Genomic DNA, 23,984 nt, shown 5'->3' with positions numbered 1-23,984 from the left:
TTGTGTCTTTCCCCTCTGTGCCTCTCCTTGTGTTTATATGAGTTCTCGTGCCTCGTTTCCCCTCCTTGTGTTTTATTCCATCATGTTTATCTCCTCTCCTCCTCCTCTCCTGCGTCATGTTACTCCATTTCCTGTTTTATTGTGAAAGTCTCGTGTTTTCGTGTTCGATGTGCCTCGCCTGTGGCGTGATGTTAATTCGTGTCAGCTGTGTGTCCCGTGTGTTCTCACGTCCCTCGTTATCCTTCTGTGTATTTATGTCAGCGTCTCCCTCGGTCCTTTGTTGCAATCTCCCTCATGGTTGTGCGGTTCCTTGTGTGTTAATGTGTCATTGTATTGTGTCAGTGTAGTTTATATGATTTTCCCCCCCCCAATCTTCAGCAAATAAAGCTGTTTTGATTTCTCGTTCCGCCTACGAGTCTGCGTTTGAGACCTGCCTGCTGCACAAAGCCGAATCGTGACAGTCTACATCAAACCTAATGATTTCCAGTCACCTTCTCAGTAAGTAATACAGCTTCTACATTTAAATTTGATCTTTGAGCTTGAGTGTATGAATGTGAGAGTGAATGAATAGTGGAATTGTAAAGTGCTTTGAGGGGTCCTGAAAAGCGCTATATAAATGCAATCCATTATTATTATCATTATAAAGTATTTACATATGTGCTTTAAAACTACTCTACCATTATTTATGGTACATATTTTGTTGCAGCACAGTAGCACGGTGGTTAGCACTTTTGCCGCACAGCAAGAAGGTCCTGAGTTCAATTCCAACATCAGGCCGGGGTCTTTCTGTGTGGAGTTTGCATGTTCTCCCCGTGTTTGCATGGGCTCCCTCCGGGTACTCCGGCTTCCTCCCACCGTCCAAAGACATGCAGCTTGTGGGGATAGGTTAATTGGATAATCCAAATTGCCACTAGGTGTGAATGTGCGAGTGAATGTGAGTGGGAATGGTTGTCTTTCCTGGTGTGTTGGCCCTGCGACAGACTGGCGACCTGTCCAGAGTGTACCCCCCCCCCTCCCCTTCGCCCTATGACAGCTGGGATAGGCTCCAGTGCCCCCCGTGACCCTGAAAAGGATAAGCGGAAGCGACTGGATGGATGGATATTTTGTTGCTTGCTTCTTGTATTTTTGTTTTTTTTATGTTGCTTTTTACATTTAATAAGAAGACTTTGATAGACTTCTGTTTGTTTTTCTTCTAAATGTTGAACTTGAGATTCTGCAGACAATGAAACCGCAAAGAGTGGGTCACTGTGCCATGCCCTGGGGTCAGTGCACCCGCCCGCACACACAGATTTTCCCACTCAGTGCTGTAATAATTAAAGAATCCGCTGGAAAATCTGATGTTCTTTTTCTGTCTTCAGGTCCCAAACAACTCCAAGTTAGAGGTTAATGGAGTCTAAATAACGTGTAATGTATGAACAAAGACATGACCACATGCATGTTCCCTGAGGTCTGTGTGTTACAGGGAACAGTACTATTATTGAGAAGTAAGAGCAGAACAAACATCAGAAAAAGCAAAGATACATGGACATTTGGGGAGGGCGTTAGAGTTCAAAGGCAATTTTTTTTTATATTTCTTAGTACATAAAGCGAACAAGAAAAGCCATTTTCCCTATCCAGTGTATCCTGTGGCTGCCTCAGGGTAGAGACACACAAACGCACTAAGGCTCAAACTCATTACATGAAGCAATGTCCTCACACAAATACAGAAACTTAGTTTGGCATTTAAAGAAAAAGCTGTCCTGAGCATTCAAGCATATCTGCATCAAGAATAAACAAACTGGTAACTAAAAATTCCCCCTTTACACAACAGTTTCAACAGTCCAGAATGCTACAAGATAATTACTGAGCCCACTGGTTTAACAGATGTTCCCATTGTTCTTGCACTGTGAAAACTGGGGAAACCACAGCAGAGCTTGAGAAGCTATAGACCTTTTATTCAGTCCTCTAGGTGATATGCTTTGCCATATAGGTTTTTTGTTGTTGTTTTTGTTATTTTTAACCATGGTGGATGAGTTTGGTTTTTTTGGTTGAATTCATAAATTCTTTTATTTGGGCAGCTGGCTCATTAGTGTGGTTTTTCTTCAGTAGGCTACATTAACTTTCTGTGAAAAACCATTTGCATTAACTGTATTTGTTTGGATCTAATGTTCTTCATGTGCCTTTTTACTACACCGTGGCATACAACATTTCCTGTGGTCTAAAGTCCAGAACAAAAAAGACGTGTGAAGGATTAAAGTCTGTGTTCAAGTGTCTATGGATGTATTTTCTGTGTTGAGAGCTTTTCATTGGTTCATTATCACCTCTGTGTTGCAAACTGAAACACTGGCCACATTATTTTGATATTCCTCTGTGCTGCACTGCACTTTTATTTTGCTTTGATCTGTCTTTAACCCTCATGTATTTTAGTCTCCATTACCTGCTCTGAAGCAGTTGTGTTTGGCTAGGCACTACTGCTAAACTCACTGTGTACCATAAATTCCATTTTCAGTGAAATGAAATGCACTGAATACACAATATACATGAACATGATTTTGAGATTAACCAGTCATTTTGATTTTTCGCTGCAGGACATGAAACCTTACTAAAGGCTCCACTCCAACAAATACAGCATGCCTGGTGACAAATCTGAATTCTGGGGAGAAAAACTGGATCAACATTTGGTAAGTAGACGGGTTTAAGTAAACGACTATAATGTAGGTGCCTTATTGCAATTTTGTAATAGTGTGAAAGTATTAAATTGATTTTGGACTTGAGGCTTGCTGTGTAACAGCCAACAATAAGAATTACTCATTTAAAAAGGAAATCTGAGTATCTGGCTATGATTAAAAGCAGGAGCACAAGAATTTAAATGGCTAAATATGTAAATTATATTAGCATCTGAATTTGTGTCTGAGGGACAACAACAGGGAAAGTGAGGACAAAGAGGAGAAGAACCCAAGACCTCTGAAAATACAGAGACGTAAGGAGGTCATAGGTTAAAAGAGTGAGAAGTAAAGTGCCTACAAGCATCTGTATTTAAGATAACATCGCGTTGCCCTTTCACAATATTGCAGATTGAAAGATGCCACGTACAGATTGCATTTAAATGTGATGCGAAAGGGCCAATTATCCATATGTGACAATTTAGCTGTAAGACCCATTTAATGATTTCCATTTACATAGTCCTATAAAAGATTCTAAAGGATGTGTGGATTGTATCAGTCTGGCTTTGAGAACAGGTTGGTTATAGAGGCGAGTTGTGACACTCTGTTTGAAAGACAGTGTAAAAAAAAAAAAAAAAATAATAATAATAAATTAAACAATCCTGCAATAATATGAGACTCAAGCAATCGGTACATTTCTCTATGTCATGAAATTTTGATGTTTAGAAAACTCTTGGTAAAAGTCATTAAAAGACCACGGCAGATTTAAATCACATTTAAATTGGATCAATCTAAAAAAGACTGAAAAGCATTACCAACCTGAAAAAATTCTAACTTTTGGTAAAATTATTCAAATGTAACACTGTTATTACTGAATTCCTTTTTTCCTGTAGCATTTTCTTTTTTGTGAGTGTAAATGGCTCTACTTCCCTTGGTAATTAGGTTTCTGAGGGCATTTTTTATTTTTTTTACCTGCTTTATTTCTACCAAATAAACAAATATTCACAAAATATTTTTAATAATTAACACTCTCTAACTCAGTTTTACTCTTTGGTGGTACCTCGTTGCTTGTTTGTCATTATTGAGTTGTCTATATTTTTATCTGAAGTAAGCAGAGGTGTTTCATCACAGCATGCTTGGGGTGCATGGTTACATCATCAGTCAAAGAGCTTTTATAATTGAATTCAGCCTTGGGGCCCGGCTTTACCAAGGGTGTGATTTTGTGTTTATTTAAAACCTTTGAGACTCTTGGCAGTTACCTGAGCTGTTTGCATGTTTGTTCTTGTACTAACATTAATCTGTGTTGCTTGCAAGAGATCCAGGATGGGTAGAATTGTACAAAGAGGTTTCATTTCTTCTTTCTGTTGTTGATTTGGTGGCAACATCATTCCATTTGCACCTTTTTCTTTTCACAGAGCAGACAAAGACGGCAGTGATCAGCTGAATATCATATTCAGGTTACTTACAAATTCCAGCAGTAGCTCAGATAAGCTTTGCCGGGAGCCTTGTGAACTCATATATTCTTCACATTGTTAACTTGTGCATGTTATAAGTCATGTAAGAGACTGCTAATGTGTAATACTACAGCCTCTAAACTGCCAGCAGGCATTGCAGTGCAAAACCCTAATATACACATGTGCACAACTGTGTTTTTATCAAATGAAAGAAAAGAGTCACACATGTGCAGTGACTTACTCTAAACCTTGAACCATGTCACAACCAAATGCTATTTTAAATTATGGTGACCTCAAAGAGAAACCACTTTCCTCAAAATGACTCTGCAAACAGATTTCTGCTTAACGCAGACATGTCTTGGTATGCCTGGCTAACCAGGTTAAGACACACAATAGGATGTATCTTATGGCCATTTCTTTTTAAATCATGCTTGCTTCCCTTTTTGGAGCAGATAACCCCATTACCCCCAACCCGAGCAGCTCTGACCCACTTAACTGCTTTCTGTGTAAAGTAAAGGGGGCAGTGAGGCGTGGCTATGCAGCCTACTCTAAGTGATGTAGGGTGGGTGGGGCTGGGAAGTAAAATAGGTCTCTAGAATGCTTAAAAATAATGTGGTTGAAGGTATTTATTTTGGCAAAATTAGTTATTGTGTAACAGTTTCATTTCAACTCAATTTTTTTCTCTTTTCAGATCCACTTGATGACAAAGTGGACATTGAAATAAATAATATATATATTAAAAAAAGGAAACTATGAGCTTTTTGACTGCATGAATATTTTACTTGAAGTTCATTCTTATCTTACGAGACATTATTCTTGCACTTCATCAGCATCAGATTCACTCTAAACAGATTAGCGCTTGTGTCTACATCCAGAATTTGTAGTTTTCCACATAACTGTCTATATCGGTTCAGTGAATTGTGATATACTGCTTGGTTATATTTATTTATTGGTGGAATAAATATGTATATAATAGTGTACTGCCATCATACACAAGTACAGGTGATCTGTTTAACAGTATATGGTACACAAACCTGTGTGATAGGGACATATATTTGAGTAAATTTTCAAACCCAGGTTGATCCTAAAACCCAGAGTTATGAGGTACTGTTGGGGTAGAACAGAACGCGTTAGGACAACTTGCATTAGAATCTGCCTCGATTTAAGGAGTTAAATCTTTTGGCTGCTTAACAGAATGCAGCTTGTTGATTCTAGTCCAGGCAGTACATTAACATTTAAAGTGAACAGTGAACTTTAAAGCACCCAGTGTGATGCTGACTGTAATTTATCACCTGAGTCACAGTAGGCTAGCCTATATTAACTCCAAGGCATAATATTTGTTAAAATACAACTGTAAGCTTTTGTCAGGGAATGTATTATTTATTTAATGCTTTATTTTAAAAATATGTGGCATAAAATGGGGAAATCAGATGAATCTGAATTCTTTTCTTTCCATGGACTAAATGGGTATAGTAGCAGTTTGTACAAAACCATTGGAACAAACTATTGCTAATCACTGTTCAAAAACCTGGATCATTATAAGATTGTGAACTATGAATATGGCTTAAGTGATATATCAAACAGTAAGACATTTTACTTCAAGAAGTATCACTAGAAGTGTTTAAAAACCAGCCGCAGAACTGAATGTGCAAGCTTTACTGCTTTTGTTATGAAGTAATTTGAAGATCATCGCTAATAACTTCCACAGTCTTGGGTGTTTTTGATCTAGATCAAGTTTTACCTGCTTTGAAATGACAGTTTTGGAGGATGGTGAAGTTGTTAATTCAAACAAAATAGAAGGATGGAAGAAATACACAACAAAAGAATATACATTTGCATGTATATGAGGCTCCTATTTGAGTTGGATGTCCTCTCTTTTCCTTCAGTCACGATGACTGTTGAGTATAGGAGGAGTATAGGAGCTAGTGTCATAGTTCTTATGATAGTGGACGTGATAGTACCAGAAGTTTGAGATTCTACTCCTGCAGAGGGACACAGATTGAGTACCCTCCAGAGGAACTGGATAACAAGAGAAATCCAATCTATGATAAATGGGATTGTTGGAAAAGTTCATGTTAAGGTCTGAGGGGCAGTGCAAATGAGTAAAGTGGGGGGAAGAAGGAGAGAAAGAGGAGAGGTGAAAAATATCATCATAGTCTATTAAAGAAAAATGTGAAACAGAGAAAAAAGTCAAGATGGATCAGAGATGTGCAGCAAAGGACAAAAAGGAGGCAGGGGGTAGTAGGAAGGAGTCTGGGGCTTAAGGCTTATACTGGGGGATTTATGATCTCTGGTTGTGAGGCGGACACATCGCCATCTCTTCCACTATAATTTCATTACAATTCACAGGGGAGAGTTTCAGATTCCCAAGGTAGAGATGCCATTTCTCAGGACTCCACTGATGCATTCAAGTGTTTCAGTGGGGTGTTCTGAAATTACATCAGAACTTGACTCCTATATCAGTAGAAGTGTCCTGAAATAAGAAAATAATAGTACATTGAGATCAGAAACACCTCTACTTTGTGTAGTATGCACTGAACTCAGGCCTTTTCCCCCAGTATTTGTGTTCTACTGCAACAAAGTTGTCCAAAACTTTTATCCTCTTGCTATTTCTGAAATGGAGAGCTTTCAAAAACTGAGGTACACTAAGTGATTATTATCATTGCCTTATTTTCTGTTGCCATTTCTATTTGTCATTCCTGTTTAAATTTGAAACCGCTCACCTTGTTTTATTTCATTCAGCTGTGCCTTATGTCTTTTTCTTCCTGCCAGCTTTCTCCATCCCCTCTCATCAATAATGCAAGCAGTATATCAGAATATTTACTCCTTTTTCGGTTCACTGATAGACAGTCAGGGTTGTCATTTGTTTGCTTTTCTTTGGGGCAGATGGGGAATTTGTCATTTTGCCTACCACTGTTCTGTATTATTTTTCACTTTGAGTGATAAACAAAGTAAGACCTAAAGCTACTACATTAAAGATTTGGATTTTAGACTTCAGATCCTATTTTATTTTACTTACCTACTGAGCGTTGCAGCAGTTACTTCTCAGCAATAATCATCAAGCAATTTAACACCAAGAAGGAACATGTTTTATAATGAGTTTTTTGTTTTTAAATATATATAGATATATAAATATATATTTCAATTTAGGCTTTACAACATAATCATATGAGGCCTAAATATGCAAATCAAGTTCTGAGTATAAAATTTATATCACACTGCTTTAGCTGGAGAAGCAAGTTATTTATGGATGCTGGAGTTCTAGTATTACTGATCCTGTTCATTTTCTCTGTAGTCGTGTTTATGGCTGATTCAACACAAACCCTGTCTATATCTACTTGTTAGCTCATTGTTGTGGCATCCTTATCCATTTTCAGTGTTCCCAAACAAAGTACATGAAGAAGACAAGACTTATATGAATAGTGTAAACTCAAAACTGCAGTTGCCTAGAGAGAGTACCAGGCAGTTTTATTGCCTTCTGTCAATTAAAAAAAAAAATGAACAATGCACAACACACAAAAGAAGAAATTCTGAATTTTGTGACAAAAGTTCCCGAAGAACTACCTTGTAGGATATCTTTTTAGTGCAAAAAATAATGTGCCCTTAGTATGGACATTAGATGTTTTTGTACAGTGTGTCACAAATGTAGGACAATTATTTAAGGAATACCTCCAACTTTAAAAAAAAATCTGGAATTTATGATTTTTGTAGAACCTCATTCTTATTCTGTTTTCCTTTCTGCTCTGCTTTTCACACCACTCCTTATCTCTCTCCTTATTTTGACTAACATCTTAACTTCTTTGCTTTGCTCTGGCTATTCTCTCTGCTCCTCATAACTCTCTGATTTGCTGCAGTTTGCGATGTTTGAGCGCCTGGTCACGCCTTAGTCCTTACCATTTGTTTCTAATCATCATTTTTCTGTTTTCTTCACACATTTTCTGGAAAACTGATGTTGCAGATTACTGATTGGAAACAATAAGTGACTCAGCGGCTGAGCGATTGTAGTATAATCTATTGAGATGCTGTCCCGTCAACAAGTTAAAAGTGTAAACAAGAATCAATAGCCAGGAACTGTGGGGTGGTGTTTGGGCAATATGACCATGAAACATTTAAGCTAAGGCTATACTTTCAGTTTTCGACTGTTTAGAAAACCATTAATGGTCATCATATGAGAAACATGAATGTCCAAATATTTAATAACAGTATTTGTTGCGATATTTCAGTTTAAACTAAAATGGTGGAATAGCCATCAGCAAACTCATCGTAATCACGTATCATCATGTTTTCCAAAGTATGGCATGTACATCACACAGATGTCATTCTCCATAAGTTTAATCTCATGTAGCATAGCCTACGAGAGGAACCAGAATGAAACCTGAACATGTTCTTGTAAGAATAAATGTATGAAAGGAAAATAAGGCTGTACCTCTTAGTTACATCAGTGAAATAAACTTACATAAAAATGCACTTTTAAATTATTGTTTGTTAGGTAAAACTGGTCACAATTTTGGTTCTTTGTGTTAAGACTGGTAACAAAATGCTAAAAGGCAATGAGAATGTCATGTATTAGTTTATAAATCAAAGTGTTCAAATATTAAAACATAGAGGGATACAGCATTTAGTTCTGTATGAGTCTTACAAAGAAGCACAGACATCCAACTCTGTACTCACACACAGGCCTCAAAGCCCAGATCAAATCAGGTCTACATTTTCTCATCATTTTAATAAGCCTCTCAAAAATACACTTTCGATTGCTCCAATCATACTGGAAAACTACAAATAAAGCTTGAATAATTTTGTGGCTGTGAGGAGTAAGGTTTACACTTTGCAAATGAGTAGCTTCTGATGCTATACCAGCCAGAATCATAGGGTATATTGTAGCAAGTACTTCAGAGGATCCATGATATGTACAGAATTATATATGAATGTTCTTAAAGTGTGAAGCAGAAGCCTTCCTGGAAGTAAAGTTGGCAAGAGACTTCCTTGGCATGTGTTTGTTTAAGCTAAATGGCACATTACCAACACATAACTAGCTGAACAGTTTGAACCTATATACATACTGCATCCTGAAAGTTGCTAAGGACTGAAAGGATGGGGTGGCTGGGTGAGAGAAGGATGCACACCAGAAGTCTCTTGATGTGCTGTATGCTAAAATCTCTCCATGCACTTATCTCACATCAAGCAAATGCAAATGACCAGGCTTGGATGGCATAAACACAGACATCCACACACTGAGGGGCACATGTCCTTAAAACAGTCATGAACACAAAGAGACGGCAATGTTCCAGGTGGAAGCATTGAGTGAGCCTTCATATTGTCCTAGGAGCTGCAGCCATCTTCCCTTCCTGGCTTCAGATATAGAGAAGAAGAAAGAAAAAGGCTAGCCAAGAGAGAGGGGGGAAAAATTAGTCTGAACTTGAGTTCTGTCACTGAGGATGTCCTTTCACTCTGCCTTGCTCTTCTTTCTCATTTTCAAGGCAGATGAACCTGGGACTACCTGCCTGAAATGCTAGGTTTACTTCTGTTGGCTAATTTAAAGACACATCCTGCAACTTCTCCTCTCCCCTGTATTTTGTTTCAGAAATGTCCCATTCTTCAGAGTCTGCAATCATCACTGTGGAATGCACAGACAGACATGCTGCTGGAATCAACTGAGGCACTAATAAGGGTTAAATATCCATATACTTAGAACATAATATGAAAAAGCACTTTAATGGCATATACAACTTGAATTCTAAAATAATGTCTTTTAATAACATGTGCTGTCTTTATATATGAAGCCTCATCTATCTTATTCCTTTTTGTCATAGAGCTCCATCGTTGTCTAAAAAAGCATTAAAAACACATTAATGAGCAACATTATTCCACTGGGAGACACATTTATGCAGCAGAATATACAAAGCACCAAAAACAGCCCCAGTGCAGGCTTTACTCCCATTTATCATCTCAGAAAAATGCACTGATGAACCTGTAATAAAGTCAAGCTAAGATAAAAGTATATATCCATGAGCAATTTTTAAACTTGAACATCTTCAGTGGGAAGTTCCAGTTTGAGGTTATTATGAACTGAGACCCGAACGTGGTTTTGTTTTTTGTGGTGTTTAAATCAATGAAACAGATCGATAATAATGAATGTACTCGGGTTTTGTGATGGGCTTTCAACTGGTAGCACACTAAGATCAGCATCAAGTAGCTACAATCAATTTTGTTTTTATTATACCAACATATTCATTGTAAAAACAATGTGGCAATAAGAATTATCACCCCAATCTGCAGCTCACCTCAGGTTTATGGAGCTTCACAGGGAGTTTCTGCTCATTATTTAGCTGTCAGTCTGCAACTTCACTGTTTTGGTTAACCCTCAGCCCTCAGTCATTTTTTTTCTGACTGCAGCTTGTATCAATGCATTCTCAGGCAGTTACTTAGACAAGCCTATGCTGACTGATGCCAAACAATCTGAACAAAAAGAAAATGTATTAGCTGTCAGTTTCTAATGACAACTCTCGACCTGCTCCTAATTACTCTATCAAGGCCTAATAAGTAACTTGGTGAGAATATAATATTTAAAGAAAAGATTGGTGGTTTTTGCTCTGTTTCTGTCTAGTCTTGTAATATTTTTGATATTATGTCTTGAGTTTCTGCAGCTTATTCTGTTCTGTCAAAACTATTTTGTATACACGACATTTCACTAATGAACATTTTTGCTGTAATTCTCATATTTTTCTGAGATTATCACGGCTTTATCTTATTTCTTATGGAGTACCTAATTAAAGGCTGTGTTTATGGTAAACCTCTGCATTTTCTTCACATGAACGAGTTAACTGAACCAGATAATGACCTACTTTCTGATTGCACTTATCCAAGACTGCAACTCAAAAGGAGTAAGACTAAGGGCTTCATTTTTTGCAGAGAGCTTTTGGAATACTTTAAGAACACTATTACCAAAGATGAACAAACATGAGACTTGCCACCAGTGTTGGTCAAGTTACTTGAAAAAAGTAATCAGTAACTAATTACTGATTACTTCCCCCAAAAAGTAATGCCATTACTTTACTGATCACTTATTTTCAAAAGTAATTAGTAACTTAGTTACTTTTTAAAAACATGATTTACAACCTGAATAGGCGATACAGTGATAGATCTTTCAGCCCAATTCTACTTTTTCTGCATAATCAATCATATAAAATGTAATCAAATGAAAAAGTTTCTTTTTAAAACTTGTTTTATTAGTTTGAATTTTTTAATTTTATGCATCAAGCAAAAATTAAATTATATGCAACATTCTCTAACTGGAAGAAATTTGTTTAACATTTAAACCTATTTTCTGCACCTTCCAGCATGTAAAATAAAATAGTTTTGTCTTAGTCTTAGTTTTGTCTCCATACGTCATCCATCCGTGCTTGGTGCCAAGGCTGAGATAAACGAGGAGTTATCTCATAAAGAGGAACAAACAGTACTCCAAGAACAGACAAAGCCCAGCAGAAACCTTGAGGAGGAGCTCCATTTGCCCCCACCCGGGAAGAGCCTCAGAAAGGAGAGACATCCATGGCATCTGAGGAAGAGCCTCAGAAAGGAGAGACATCTAAGGCAAGAAGAGGGGTCCCTATTTGCCTCCAACTCTCTCAACAACACCAACGACCAGGACAAGGGACCACGACCTTCCCCAGTCCCCCAAACCCCTGACAGGCCATCACCCTCCTCCCCCTCCCTTTCTCCCTCCTCCCCACACCTGAAATTCACTGAGGAGATGATGGAGCGGGTCAATGCTGGGCTCAGATCTACCCCCCGTCCCAATCCCTTTTTGTCCCCCATAAACCCCCCACCAGAGCGGCCAAAGGTTCGCATCGAGCCCCACCCTCAACAGAGCAATCGAAGTCACATTGCCCAGCCTCGCCCCCCTTAGTTCCTCTTCATGCCCTGTCTCCGCAGTCTGATGCGTGATGTGTGAAGGGTCCGGGCTGTGAGGATTATGGCAGTGATGACTTTTCCCAGGAGAAGCTGGGACCCTGTTTACTAGAAGGTTTTAAAATTTCTGTACTTTTAGGTGACAGGAGACATGTGGCCTGGTCAAAACACAGAGAGCTGCACTCTAAAAGATCTTTAAACATAGTAAACATACCTTGTGTGCCACAGACTGCTCCCAAACACGAGGGGACAAGTAATACCTCTAAAACACTTAAGTTGGCTTTATTAAACATTAGATCTCTAGCTGGGAAAACATTTTTAATTAATGATTTAATCACTGAGCACAGCCTTGATTTGATGTTTTTAACTGAAACTTGGTTGGACCAAAGTAACAGTGGAGCTGTTCTCATCGAGACGACCCCTCCTAACTACAGTTTTATCAGTGAGGTCAGGGCGAGCAGGAGAGGAGGAGGGGTTGCTGTCTTATTTAATGAATCATTTCAATGTAAGCAGCTATCTCCTGGAAGTTTTCAGTCTTTTGAATATGTGGCTTTACAGCTGAAGGCCCCATCCAAAGTTGTGTTTCTTAATGTTTACAGGCCTCCCAAATACTGCACAGACTTTTTTAATGACCTCAGTGAACTGCTGTCTGTGATCTGTGTTGATTTTGACTGTGTAATTATTGCTGGGGATTTTAACATTCATGTGGACAACCCTCAGGACAAAGGGACTAAAGACCTGAGTAACACTCTGGGCAACTTTGGGCTGACTCAGCATGTAACAGAGGCCACACATAATAGAGGACACACTCTTGACCTACTGATCTCCAAAGGCCTGAGCATTTCAAAGGTTACTGTGTCTGATGTGGGCCTGTCTGATCATTACTGTGTTTTCTTTGAAAGTAAAATCTCAGCCCACACAAATATATCAACAACAGTGATCACAAAATGGTGTATAACTGAACACAGTAGTGCAATTTTTAACCAGGTCTTCCCATTAACACCTGACCTGTCCAGAGTAGGGTTGCCAACTCCCTGAAAAATAAATAAGGGACACCTCGTGGCCAGGGCCGGGCGACCCAGTTGTCTTCACCCTTCCCAGTGTGGTGAATTTTCTAGCTCTTTTTTTGTGTGTGAAATTATTTTTTTAACCATTTGACTTGAAGTTGATTTAAGTAGATGCATATTCTATTCTTTGTGATATGAACACATGTGAAACAAATGATCATTTAGCCATTTATTTTTAGCTCAAAATGACAACATTAACACAGTAAAACAGGTCTCTTTCTTAAACAGAAGCCTGTCATGCTTAACTTTTGAGAATATAAGTAAATCTTTCTTTAAAAGCACTCTGTCCTGCTTAACTTAAAATAATAGAAAACAATAGAAAGAAAAATATTCTTGTAACAGTGCACATTTAGTGCATTTAGTACAATTAGCTTCAGTTGAGGTATTGTTTCAGCTTTTCTAAAGCTAATCAGCTGCTCCTGTTTGTAAACCCGCTTGTTCCCATGATTACGCATCATAACTCATCATCATTATTCATCTATGTATTACTTTTATGTATTAGTCATCAATTTGTTGTAATCATCTATCCTTGCAGTTGTTTATTACACAAAATAAATTATATTATCACACTTCTGGCCACATAGCGCTGATATTCACTGCACATGCCCATATTAACGTTTTCCAGCCAGGTGTTTTCCTTTTCCCATTCTTCCCTTTCTCTGAGGGGAACAAACATTGCTGCTCTAATGCTGGGCTCACACTGTGCGATTTTTGGCCCATTTTGAGCCGATTTTTGAGTGATCGGACCGATTTTGGCCTTCATCGTGCGTCGTGTAGTATACGTGGGGTAACGAGAAGTGATTAACACCTCACGACCAGCTCCCGATCATCAATCGCTCGTGAGGGTGTCACCACAGGCGCTCACACTGCTCACGCGCAAACGTAAACGTTGGTGAAAAAGACGGAGCAGCACGGCTGTGCAGCGTGTGATCTGGACACAAGCGGAGGCACAACTTGTAGAACTTTGGAAAGCTCATCCGAGCCTTTTCGATGTGGCATCACAAAATTATCACGACCACAACAACCGTGAAAATAGTTGGATTTACACTGCTGCTCAATCACAGCTGCCTGATCAATGTTTTTCATTAGCAATTTAGCAAAGTTGATGGTAGTGGTGTGTCTGTGTGAGTGAAAGACAGAGAGAGCGAGCGACAGATTTTCTGTTATAACCTTCATGTTATGGAGGCACAGTGTGAGCACTCAGGTCGCATCAGAGCATCGGGCGGTATAGTGTGAGAGTACATCTTGACATACGAACTTCTAACCCCTGCGAGTCAATCGTGCAGTTTGAGCAGGAGCTGAATAACGTGACTGAAAAAAATCGCACAGTGTTTGCCCAGCTTTAGGTGTACTGTCATCCGAGACTTGCACCGCAGAGTCGGCGTTTGTTCCCCTGTTGGCCATTCTTCTTGTTGTGGTCATCTGTTGTCTTCCGGTATTTTCTCCGCAAGCGACCTTTCCTCGACCAATGAGATGAGCGGTAATCTGAATTGTCATACTCGAATTGTCATAAGTGTGCTGTCAGCTCATTGGTCACAAAGCAGGAGAGGGGCTGGGAATTATGTTTTCAAACAAAGTGTTAATTCCATAAACATTTATAGACTACTTTTGATTCTCACTGTATTACGGGACAAAGTGCGTCCCTTATTAGCTCAATACGGGACGTGTACTTTTGTTTCGAAATACGGGACGATTCCGTATTTTAAGGGACGGTTGGCAACCCTAGTCCAGAGGGTCAGTCAATGAGCTCGTCAATAGCTTCAATGCTAACATGTTAAATGTAATGGACACTATTGCTCCCATTAAGGTGAAGGTTATCTCTGGAAGGAAAAAGTCTCCATGGAGAAACTCCACACTGGTGAAAAATGAAAAAAGAGAGTGTAGGAAAGCTGAGCGCAGATGGAGAAAAACGAACCTCCAGGTTCATTATGACATTTATAAAGAGAAACTTCACAATTATAATTTACAACTGAGGAATGCAAGGAGGTCCTACTTCTCTGACATCATCACTAAAAACAGCCATAATGCTCGGGTCTTATTTTCTACAGTTGACAGGCTAACAAACCCTCCTGCGTCAGTGGCAGCTGAACTTCATTCGACCATGGCCTGCAATGACTTTGCCAAATTCTTCACTGAAAAAATCCAAAAAATTAGACAAGCAATTGGTACATCAACAGCAGATCCAGGATATGTACTGTGTCCACCAAAAAACTGTTTAAACACCATGAAACAGTTTCAACCTATTAACAGCAAAGACCTGGAGGACATCTTAGGTCAACTGAACTCCTCCTCCTGCTGTTTAGATGTCCTGCCAACAAGTTTTTTCAAAAAGGTCTCAAAGACTTTAGAGTCAGACCTGTTACAGATCGTCAACTTTTCTTTATTATCAGGTGTGTTTCCAGAATCACTAAAAACTGCTGTAATCAAACCTATACTGAAAAAGGACAATCTTGACAAGACACAAATGAACAACTACAGGCCGATCTCAAATCTCCCGTTTTTAAGTAAGATCATTGAAAAAGCAGTTTCTCAACAGCTCAGTTACTTCTTACAACAAAATAATTGCTACGATGCCTTCCAGTCAGGTTTTAGACAGAACCACAGCACTGAAACCGCTCTGACCAAAGTGTTTAATGACATATGTCTGAATACAGACAGTGGAAAAATGTCAGTCCTAGTTTTACTGGATCTCAGTGCAGCATTTGATACAGTTGACCACAACATATTACTCAAACGACTGGAGAACTGGACAGGTCTTTCAGGAACTGTACTAAACTGGTTCAAAACATACGTAGAAAACAGGAAATACTTTGTATCAATAGGTAACTTCACATCTGAGCAGACAAGTATCACATGTGGAGTTCCCCAAGGTTCCATCTTGGGACCCCTTCTGTTTAATATCTACATGCTCCCACTGGCACAGATTATAAACAACAACAAAATAAACTATCACAGCTATGCAGATGACACACAAATATATATCACAATGTCACCAGGAGACCGAGGCCCTGTACAGGCTCTTGGTAAATGCATTGAGGAAATCAATGACTGGTTGTGCCACAATTTTCTCCAGCTAAACAAAAACAAAACTGAGGTAATAGTCTTTGGCGCCAAAGAAAAACGATTACAGGTCACCAGAGAACTTCAATCTATACATCTAAAAACCACAAACCAGGCGAGAAATTTGGGTGTAGTGATGGATGCAGACCTAAACTTAGAAAAACACATTAAGACAATAACAAAGTCAGCTTACTATCACCTCAAGAATATATCAAGGATAAAAGATCTGATGTCTCAACAGGACCTGGAAAAACTAGTCCATGCATTCATCTTTAGTAGGCTTGATTACTGTAACAGCATCTTTACAGGTCTACCTAAAAAATCAGTCAGACAACTATAGCTCATTCAGAACTCTGCTGCTCGAGTCCTCACTAAGACCAAAAAAGTGGACCACATCAGTCCAGCTCTGAGGTCCTTACACTGGCTGCCTGTCCGTCAGAGGATAGACTTTAAAGTTCTGATGCTGGCCTATAAAGCTCTGAATGGTTTAGGACCAAAATACATCAATGACCTCCTGACCCAGTATGAACCATCCAGATCCCTCAGGTCATCTGGATCCGGTCTTTTATCAGTTCCCAGAGTCAGAACCAGACACGGAGAAGCTGCATTCAGCTTTTATGCTCCTTATATCTGGAACAAACTCCCAGAAAGCCTCAGATCAGCTGAAACACTCAGTTTATTTAAATCCAGGTTGAAGACTCACCTGTTCTCAGCTGCATTTGAATAAAGCACCAAATCCACACTTTAAGCTTAAATTTCAAAACTTACATTTAACTACTGATTTTATCTACTGTTCTGATTTTATCTGTTTTGATTTTATATACTGTTGTTTGTTTGTTTGTTTGTTAATTAGTTAGTTAGTTTATTTGCTTGTTTTAATCAATTTTAAATCATGCTTTTTATTTGTTCTTGTTTCTAATGTCTCTGTAAAGCACTTTGAATCACCTTGTTGTTGAATTGTGCTATACAAATAAACTTGCCTTGCCTTGCCTTGCCTTAGTTTTTTTTTTTTGTTTACACTCACTCTTTCCAATAGATGCAAGTAAAACACAGCAGAAACTAAATAAAATCAAAGACTCGGTGGTCCTGTTGCTCTATTTTCATCTGTATAGCAGGAGTGGGGCAGGCGGATGTTTGCCCTGGTGCAGGTGTGTCACAGCAGTCAGTGGAAGAATCTGGGAGTTTCTCTGTGAATTTCACATTCCCGTGGCAGAGTACTCGGTGCTTGCACGGAAGTTTGGGGGGTTGTTGTAAAAAGAAGTTTTCTTCCCACGCAGTGAACAGCGGGTGATTATGTTTTTTTTTTTTTTTTTTTGTCACGTTTTACAGAGTCAAACTCAAAGTCTCTGCTCTTGACGAAGGCGGTCACACTTTTCTCCTCTCCTCCTCCTCCTCTCCCTTAGCTTCCCTGCTTATCCTCTTATGTCCTTGTCTAGTCTCGTGTTTTTTGTATTACTTTTCCCTGGAACACTCTCTCACATTCTGTTCTTTAAAACCTAAAAGAGGAATTATGGATTGGATCAACTGGTCTCTGAATGCAATTGACACCCCTTCTCAACGAGAAGTTTGGGCTTGGGTGAGCCTGAGTGCTGAAGATATCTACCTATTCGGAACCATGGTAACAGGGTTCTGGCTGATCGGAGCTGGCTTGGCCCTGACTTATCAAAGAATTAAGAAAGCGGAACCGGCTGTTCAAACCCCCACAAGGCTGCCCACTGGGATTGAAACGATGGGAGACGCGTGAGTTTCTCAAAATGGGCTCATTGAGCGCAGCACGGATAAGATCTTGGAGAGGCTACGGCTGCTGTGAATACTCAGAATAAGATCTCTGACTGCAGACTGGATACATCTCGGAAGGGCTAGCTCGGAATAGCCGTGAGTTCTCAGAATCGGCTCCTTGAGCACAAGAAATGACAACATCACAGAACGTAAGTATGGTGAAGCTCGCGGCTCTCCAACGGGAGATTGAGAGACCAGTGTTGGACTGTAGAACTGCTTTGAAATTCATATGAGCTGTTCGCACTAAAGTAAAAACCACCATCACTTATGCGGACACCCCTTTGGCGCCAGCTGCGGTCTCAAGGCTGGAGCTGAACAACAACACCCTGATAACGACTGTGTTTAGTCTGTTCCTTCCCATTCCATGCAAGGCCACCTGGGTTGGCTGGATGACTGTTTACTTAGCCTAGCAGGGCGAAGGACACTGTCTCAGCTGAACTCTGGACACGCACACACATACATATATACACTGATATGCACACACTCATCCCCCCTCCCTTTCCAAACGCCTTCGACGCTTATTCCCTTCTGATGCTGCACCCTTTACCCACCCCTGTTGCTTGTCATGTGTTTCTTTGGTGTATTAAGAGTTTTTTTTTTTTCATGTGCTATGTGCAGAGGTCTTTTTTTTTTTTTTTTTTTTTTTTTTTCTTTTCTGTTCTCAAACTGATCTCCCTGTTGGAGCTCAGTCTGGGGGGAGTTTTTTTTCTCTCCTTATCTTTCCTTATGTGGTGCATTTTCCATTGTTATACCTCTCTTCCCCATGTAATGTATGTATGGTCGGAGGGTAAGATGGCGCCGCCATTCCGTGCAATAGGTCGGCAGCCTTATGAAATTTCCCCTTGTGGGACTAATAAAGGTATATCAAATCAAATATGTTTGTTTGTGTTTTTGTTTTTTTTAAATGTAGGGGTGTTTTAATTTTAATTATGTTTTATTTTTTCCTGTATTGTCTTATTTTATTGTTCTTAACTTATTTACCGTACAGCACTTTGGTCCCGTGCTGGCTATTTTAAAGAGTTTTATAACTAAAGCTGGATTGGGTAAAGCAAGAACATTTACATTCTGAGCTGTACAAAGTTTAGTTTAGTCCTGGCCGTATTCATGAAAAGTAGCAATTTAAGAAATTGCAATGGCCAAATCAAAAGAACACTTTAAATGCCAACCATTCAATACACCTTCAGCAGTTTACTCAAACCAGACGACAAACAAATTATGTCTGCCTTACTGCACTGCTTCAGACAACATGCCAGCGCTGAAGAAAATAGTTCAGAAAGTAGCTTTCCCACAAGAGAAATGGAATAAATCCTTTGTCTCTATCTGTGATATTTTATATACAGTATTTCACTAACGAGAGGTGTAGCCATTATCAATCTCAAACAGAGTAGCTTTTAGACAAAAATAAAATTAAATAAATTGTCATATCGTCTGTCCCAGTCAGACAAAACTAAATGTAGGATGATACTTTCCGTCTGACTAGGAAAAAATCTGCTGTTGTATTGAATTTTATTGCTTACAGCAAGCAATTGCAATTGCTTGCAGCACTAAGTTGCTGAATGTCATTTGGCAAAATCTATGTTGTTATTTGTGGAGGAATTTCTAAATTTCTATTTCATATCTATGAGGTTCTGGCTGGAATATGAATATAAGCAGTCGACATAAATTTCTGTTACAGGCAACAACACATTTGGGATTTTTAACAACTGACCACAGTTAATTCTATGCAACACTGTTCAGTCACCATCATTCAGTCTTTGCCATTTCCATATTCAAGCTTTGGTCCCTTGGTGTGTAAAAGCCTTAACACTTAACAAGGAAACACAGAGCGTGTTCTGAAAGTGAAAATGAAAAACAAAACTCCAAATGTTTTGGATGTGAATTTGTCATGTAACACACACAGAGTGAACATGTTGCAGTGTTGTGGAAAATTCATCCTCAAACAAATGCACAGTGAAAAAACTGATGATGAGCTGATCCTGATTTATTTTATTTTATTGTATATAGTATTTTATTCTATTCTATTCTGCACAGTATGTTATTCTTATTGTATTCCAGTGTTCTCTGACTTTTGCTATATAACTTTGCACTGTCCACTTTCTGCAGTGACAAAACAAATTTCCCACGTGCGGGACTAATAAAGGTTTTCTTATCTTATGTTTCTACAAAGAAAAGGAAGAAACCGATTCCCGGTTCATCCAATTCTCATAAGAATTTCATGGTTCGATCCAAGAGTTGAAGCTGTATCACGGCAGCTTTCATACATATTTCAGGATGTCAGATGGGACCGCATCTGAGGAGGCAGAGATTAAAGATTTCAGAGAGCCAATTGACCCAGAGCAGCATCTAGCTGTGTGTCTGAGATTCTATACCATTTGTGTATTGTGTAGCGGTGCCCATTTTGAGCTGCAGCACATTTGTTGCCAAGTGGTCTAAATGGTCCGATCTGTTTATGTACATCCAAAATCTTAGAAAAATCAAGCTTGTTTTGAAAAAAATAAATGCCACAAATTCATCCAGCAAAATTAGGCAGTCTGTGTGAATGGCTGTGAAATATTTTTTGACACATGTAATATTTCCACAGATGTAGTATTCATGTCTGTGTTCGCCTTTCCCTGTTGTATTTTGAAAGTTTGGTTGGTTTTTTGGGTTATTTTTGGGGTTTTTTTTCTGTCTGTCTGGCGCGCGCGTGCGCACACACACACACACACACACACACACACACACACACACACACACCCAGTGATATCGTTTGTTGGTTGCTTTCACCCCTGTTTTTTGCCTTCTTCTGTCTCAGCTAGTTCTTAGAATGGATGTCCTCTGCTCCTCTTTGTCCTTTGTCACATTGTTTGGTTGGATTCAGTGTTGTTGTTGTTGTTGTTTTTTGCCTGTTTAGTTTAATCGTCATGCTCAACTCTGTTATTTCTACTTTCTTGTGATTTTTGAATAAAAATCTCCTGACTTGAGGCACCAATTATGATCATGATACCAGCAAGTCAATGGGCAAAAAATTCTACCTCTTCACACACTTTAAGTGACATTTCACATGTTTAAAAAAAAATTCAGAAATGGTTTTGTGAAATAAATGGACATAAATTGTTGTCAAGGAATGATACATTTATAAACATAAATGTATATTTAAAAAAAGTTATATATTTAACTAATGTCCTCATTTTGATGTCCATATTTATTTTGACTATTTATGAGTGTAATGTCTTATGTATGTATTGATTAATGCGCTATTATTTCTAGTATTTTGGCCAATACTACCCTTTATACATTTTTATCAGTGATTTTTAGATTATGATTTGTGACTCCAGGAGTCTCTCAGCTACTATAAGACAAGAGGTAGGGTACACCTTGAACAGGTCGCCAGCCTGTTGCCGGGCTGGTGACTAACACCAAAAATGATTATTTATACAATTGTATGTTAAGTCACTAATGATAGCTAGGTAGTAAACTATATTTTCTACGCAACTACAGGAATTTGAGAGTTTAAGAAGCCACTTAGGGATTAATGTGAAGAGATACTGGGCTATCTGTGGTTTGTGCCCTTTTCTGTTAGATCTATAAGGTTAAGTCAAGTCTGTGGTCAGAACAAGATGCACACGCACACCAGCTTTGCCCTTGTGGGTTCATTATAAACACTTTAGCAGGTCTTATGCTGCACCCAGAGGTTGCTAAATAGCCCTGATTGATTCGCTGGTGAAGACCCCAGTCGGCAAGTCCTTTAGCCAATAATCATTCACACACTAGCACTCATCTGCCCATCTGTCCTACACACCTGCCAATAGAGTTTGAGCTACGTGCTGATATGGCATTCAGTGCCTTCCATTAGACAATACAAACAGCAGTCAAGACTCTCCTGATGACATATGGAGAGGAAAAAGTGTATCAGAGAAATCTGAATCAAAACTGAATCTTGTACAGCTCATAATATGAAAGTTCCCAGAATGTCTCTGTAAATAGAACTACTTTCAAAGCTGAAATGGCAATAATCAAAATAAGAGTATGGAAAAAAAAATAAACTTTTAGGTTCTGTTATTACTTGTATTCATTTACTAGCTTTATGCATAACAAACACTAAGCACTTCTACTGTGGCACTTTCCCAAATCCCAGCTCCTGATCTGGTGCCTTTCATGTCTCTCAGCATTTCATGCTTCATAGCTACAAATTCACTTTTTAGAAAAATACTTGAGGTGCTCGTGAGTCACAGTTGTGTGACTCGTCTAGTTTGTTTATTTTCTTTTTTCTACTTGGCACACAGAGATATCTTGAATCAAAACTGAGGCTCAGTATGACTGATCGGATACACTCCCAAGCATTTCCTTATGAACATCGTATTATTCATTTTCAGTCTTGCGGCATGGAATCTGCAAGATGTTGGAAACATTCCTTAGAGAAACTGCTCTATTTTGATATGGCTGCATCACATGGCCTAATTTCCACAGATTTTTCAACTAAAGATCAGTGTTTCCAAACTGCTACCATTACCACATCGTGAAAGGGATTCTGGGTGACTGGCAGGGCCTGTAGTTCATTAAACTCAATGTGATGTTCCCAAAACTAGATTCATATGACCTTTGCTTGATGACAATACTCTGACTGTGGCATTCAAACACAGACCAATCTGGATTAAGCAGTGTGAAGTGTTTTTAAGGGGGGGAAATCACTACTACACAGCTCAGACTAGGTACACAATTAACAGTTAAATGTTTGGAGGAGGAGGCCGCAGAGACATTTCTCCTGACACAATGAAACATTGAAAGCTACCCTGTGACACTCTGTGAACGTAAAGGTCGTCTGACCTGCAGGGAGCTTTCAGGCATGATTGGGAAGTAATTGTATGTTTCTTAATTACGTATACCTATACAGTTCCCAGTAATGGTAATGCATGCATATCCCATCACTTCTCTATTCATCAGCTTTTTGCATTATGTTTGGTTTGTGCACTGAGGTGTAGTAAAAATGGACAATATTTATATAGCACTTTTCTACTCAGCTCAACACACAAAATCACATTCACTATACTGTGAAGTCCAGTTCTTTTTTTTTTTTTTTAAAGATAGATCAACATACAAACCGAAGAAGTTGGGGATCGAGCCACTAACCTTCCAACACTACTGTTTGAGCTAATATAGTATTATGCTTTCAGTGTAACCAATACATAAGTGTCTTCCATCATCAGGGGATTGCTGAGTGTCTCAGCTGCTTGATTGTTATTTATCCTTTAGTTTAAGTTTTTTATGACTATTTTTGTGATTTACTCATTATTGGACTGTGGAGGCTGGTGAGAAATGACATTTAATTTCCCTTTATACTGCATTTCTTTACCATGCAAAGGGACAACCTTGAATCACATGTAATTTTGAGGTGACTGGTTGGTGTCAGGGGTGGGAGCAGAACAAGACAGGTGATTGTAACAATAGTAGACAGTGCCATTTATTAAGCAGCACTTCTTTATGTCACGTTAGAGGCTGCTGTAGAATAATTCCAGACTTTCACAAAGCCTCAAGGAGCTTGAGAGAAATGTTAACAATCCGACGATTCTCTGTGAGCAAGCACTTCGGAAACAGTGGGAAGGAAAAACTCCCTTTTGGCATAAAGAAATCTCCAGCAGAACCAGGCTCAGTGAGGGGCAGCCATCTGCCAAGACTGGTTGGGGATAAGGGAAGAGATTAATTAACAGAGATAAATAATAACTAATGATTAATTGAAGAGTGGTGTATAAACACAAACTGAAGGGGGGAATGAAGAAGAAACACTCATGGGAAGCCATCAGCATCCTAGGCTAATAGCCGTGTAACTTCATGCTTACCTGATCCAGCCCTTACTACTGGTTCCACAGCAGAGGGTCCTGAAAGATGAAGGCTCTGCTTTTAAATATCCTAAGAACCACAAGTAAGCCAAGAATCTGATAGCAAAGCACTATACTGGGGCTATGAGGTCTTTAATGTACAGTGGGACCTGATTATACCAGCTCTTGTATGTGAGAAGGATTTTAAATTCTTCTACCTAGATGACATACTGACAAGTCTATAATGGTTTTTCACTCATACAAACTGAACCTTTGGTTTTT

General features: G+C 39.0%; 1 long non-coding RNA gene across 1 annotated transcript; it reads left to right on the top strand.

Moving 5' to 3' along the window:
- Window positions 1-210: 210 nt before the first annotated feature.
- On the top strand, window positions 211-10,842 carry LOC113016874 (uncharacterized). The gene is made up of 3 exons (XR_003271322.1): window positions 211-498; window positions 2,568-2,660; window positions 9,678-10,842. It is a non-coding gene; the product is annotated as an uncharacterized LOC113016874 (long non-coding RNA).
- The last annotated feature ends 13,142 nt before the right edge of the window (window positions 10,843-23,984 follow it).

Source organism: Astatotilapia calliptera, chromosome 23 (genome assembly GCF_900246225.1).
Source record: "Astatotilapia calliptera chromosome 23, fAstCal1.2, whole genome shotgun sequence".
In the NCBI taxonomy this organism is placed as follows: Eukaryota; Metazoa; Chordata; class Actinopteri; order Cichliformes; family Cichlidae; genus Astatotilapia; species Astatotilapia calliptera.
The sequence above is the reverse complement of the archived record's forward strand: the minus strand, read 5'-3'. Positions and strand labels throughout refer to the sequence as shown.